Source organism: Ambystoma mexicanum, chromosome 11 (genome assembly GCF_040938575.1).
Source record: "Ambystoma mexicanum isolate Mex_15411 chromosome 11, UKY_AmexF1_1, whole genome shotgun sequence".
NCBI classification, from domain to species: Eukaryota; Metazoa; Chordata; class Amphibia; order Caudata; family Ambystomatidae; genus Ambystoma; species Ambystoma mexicanum.
In genome coordinates this window covers 89,385,206-89,388,753 of record NC_090934.1, presented here as the reverse complement: position 1 = coordinate 89,388,753, position 3,548 = coordinate 89,385,206, and positions in this window count along the sequence as shown.

The window sequence follows — 3,548 nt, the reverse complement described above, 5'->3', positions numbered from 1 at the left end:
GGTGAAAAGGGTTGAGACAGCAAACAAAGCGTGCAGACATTAGCTGGTGAAAAGGTTTGAGACAGCAAACAAAGCGTGCAGACATTAGCTGGTGAAAAGGTTTCAGACAGCAAACAAAGCGTGCAGACATCAGCTGGTGAAAAGTTTTGAGACAGCAAACAAAGAGTGCAGACATTAGCTGGTGAAAAGATTTGAGACAGCAAACAAAGCGTGCAGACATTAGCTGGTGAAAAGGTATGAGACAGCAAACAAAGAGTGCAGACATCAGCTGGTGAAAAGTTTTGAGACAGCAAACAAAGAGTGCAGACATCAGCTGGTGAAAAGATTTGAGACAGCAAACAAAGCGTGCAGACATTAGCTGGTGAAAAGGTTTGAGACAGCAAACAAAGAGTGCAGACATCAGCTGGTGAAAAGGTTTGAGACAGCAAACAAAGAGTGCAGACATCAGCTGGTGAAAAGGTTTGAGACAGCAAACAAAGAGTGCAGACATCAGCTGGTGAAAAGATTTGAGACAGCAAACAAAGCGTGCAGACATTAGCTGGTGAAAAGGTTTGAGACAGCAAACAAAGCGTGCAGACATTAGCTGGTGAAAAGGTTTGAGACAGCAAACAAAGAGTGCAGACATTAGCTGGTGAAAAGATTTGAGACAGCAAACAAAGCGTGCAGACATTAGCTGGTGAAAAGGTTTCAGACAGCAAACAAAGCGATCAGACATCAGCTGGTGAAAAGGTTTGAGACAGCAAACAAAGAGTGCAGACATCAGCTGGTGAAAAGGTTTGAGACAGCAAACAAAGAGTGCAGACATCAGCTGGTGAAAAGGTTTGAGACAGCAAACAAAGAGTGCAGACATCAGCTGGTGAAAAGGTTTGAGACAGCAAACAAAGCGTGCAGACATTAGCTGGTGAAAAGGTTTGAGACAGCAAACAAAGCGTGCAGACATTAGCTGGTGAAAAGGTTTGAGACAGCAAACACAGAGTGCAGACATTAGCTGGTGAAAAGGTTTCAGACAGCAAACAAAGCGTGCAGACATTAGCTGGTGAAAAGGTTTCAGACAGCAAACAAAGAGTGCAGACATCAGCTGGTGAAAAGGTTTGAGACAGCAAACAAAGAGTGCAGACATCAGCTGGTGAAAAGGTTTGAGACAGCAAACAAAGAGTGCAGACATCAGCTGGTGAAAAGGTTTGAGACAGCAAACAAAGAGTGCAGACATCAGCTGGTGAAAAGGTTTGAGACAGCAAACAAAGAGTGCAGACATCAGCTGGTGAAAAGGTTTGAGACAGCAAACAAAGAGTGCAGACATCAGCTGGTGAAAAGGTTTGAGACAGCAAACAAAGCGTGCAGACATTAGCAGGTGAAAAGGTTTGAGACAGCAAACAAAGCGTGCAGACATTAGCAGGTGAAAAGGTTTGAGACAGCAAACAAAGCGTGCAGACATTAGCTGGTGAAAAGGTTTGAGACAGCAAACAAAGAGTGCAGACATTAGCTGGTGAAAAGGTTTGAGACAGCAAAGAGTGCAGACATCAGCTGGTGAAAAGGTTTGAGACAGCAAACAAAGAGTGCAGACATCAGCTGGTGAAAAGGTTTGAGACAGCAAACAAAGAGTGCAGACATCAGCTGGTGAAAAGGTTTGAGACAGCAAACAAAGAGTGCAGACATTAGCTGGTGAAAAGGTTTGAGACAGCAAACAAAGAGTGCAGACATTAGCTGGTGAAAAGGTTTGAGACAGCAAACAAAGCGTGCAGACATTAGCAGGTGAAAAGGTTTGAGACAGCAAACAAAGCGTGCAGACATTAGCAGGTGAAAAGGTTTGAGACAGCAAACAAAGCGTGCAGACATTAGCTGGTGAAAAGGTTTGAGACAGCAAACAAAGAGTGCAGACATTAGCTGGTGGAAAGGTTTGAGACAGCAAACAAAGAGTGCAGACATTAGCTGGTGAAAAGGTTTGAGACAGCAAACAAAGAGTGCAGACATTAGCAGGTGAAAAGGTTTGAGACAGCAAACAAAGCGTGCAGACATTAGCAGGTGAAAAGGTTTGAGACAGCAAACAAAGCGTGCAGACATTAGCAGGTGAAAAGGTTTGAGACAGCAAACAAAGAGTGCAGACATTAGCTGGTGAAAAGGTTTGAGACAGCAAAGAGTGCAGACATTAGCTGGTGAAAAGATTTGATTTGAGACAGCAGCCGGTTTTGAAAGACAACACATTTTTATCAAAACGGTGCAGACAGCAGCAGTGTGAAATAGATTTCAAAACACTTTTTCCCTGAAGAGTGCAGGGGAAAGTAACACATTCTGGTTGCATAGCTAAAAGCACATTGTTGTGGAACAAAAACGGATAGACCCATATATTCTGATATGATATGATATGGCATTTGTAACGCGCCTATACACAAGTGTTTACTTTTTAAAATACACCTTACCTCTGCCTTTGCCCATGCACCATCATTCAAGTCGAAAAAGCTCCTCGATGGCCAACACAGAAAAGCGCTTCACTATAAACATGACGCCAGACTCATGCACTTGCAATGCGAAAATTGCTGTGAGGCCTAGCACGCTAGTTTCTGTTTAGATCATTCGGAAACTTCAAGGCCTAAGAATGACTACTGTATTCCCCTGTACCCTTGCCGCCTTGTAGCGCTTTGAAGCACTCCCTCCACTTGTGTATAAGCGCTGTATAAATAAACAATTACAATTACAGACCTATCTGTCGGCGTTGCCTGGGCTGGTTGGTGGTGTGGCCTGCTTGTGTGGTAGGTTGCGGTCAAGTCTTTACTCCATACAGCAAGACGGACACCTCCACTTCTATGCCTGTGGGATTCGGACTCGGCCCCGCCAGGCGCGTTCCGGTACGCCCCTTATCAGGGGAGGCCAGCCTCGTCGGCGGCGGCGGGGTCCTGAGGGTGTCGCGCGGCGCCGGGTGAGTAACGACTTTTATTTATTTATTTTCCTGCATGTTGTCCCCCGCAGATATCGGCCGAGAAACACTATTTGTTTGTCTTGTCTGGTTTAATTTACGTTGTTTGTCAAAGAGACAGGCTATTCGGGAGGCCAGATGCACCCGGGCTAGATTCATCAGTAATTTCACAATGTGAAAAATGATTTCAGAGTGGACAAGCCAGGGAGGGCAACGTGCCACTGGAAGAAGTCTCTCCCCCCTGTGCCCTTCATCACTGGGCAAGGGGTCAAAGAGCAATTAACCCCCCCCCCCCCCCAGGCGACAGACGTGTTAAAAGAAGTCAGAATTGTTTAATTTCTGCCCCTTTTTTCAAATCCACTATCGACATAGTATCTGCCCGCGCTTTGCAGTGATTTATTATTTAATTATTCAGCATTTATATAGCGCTACGAACCCTCGGGTATCTGAGCGCTGCTCAGACACACCCACGGTGTGTGGTGCTCATTTATCGACCTCGGAAGGCTGAGTTTGGCCTTGCACGGATGTCAAAGCGAGCGCTCTACTCGCTGTGCTATCTGACCGGGTTGAAATAGCTCCACGTTGCACTTGGGACATCACTCTCATAGTGAGTTTATCCCTTTCTGAAGTGTTCACA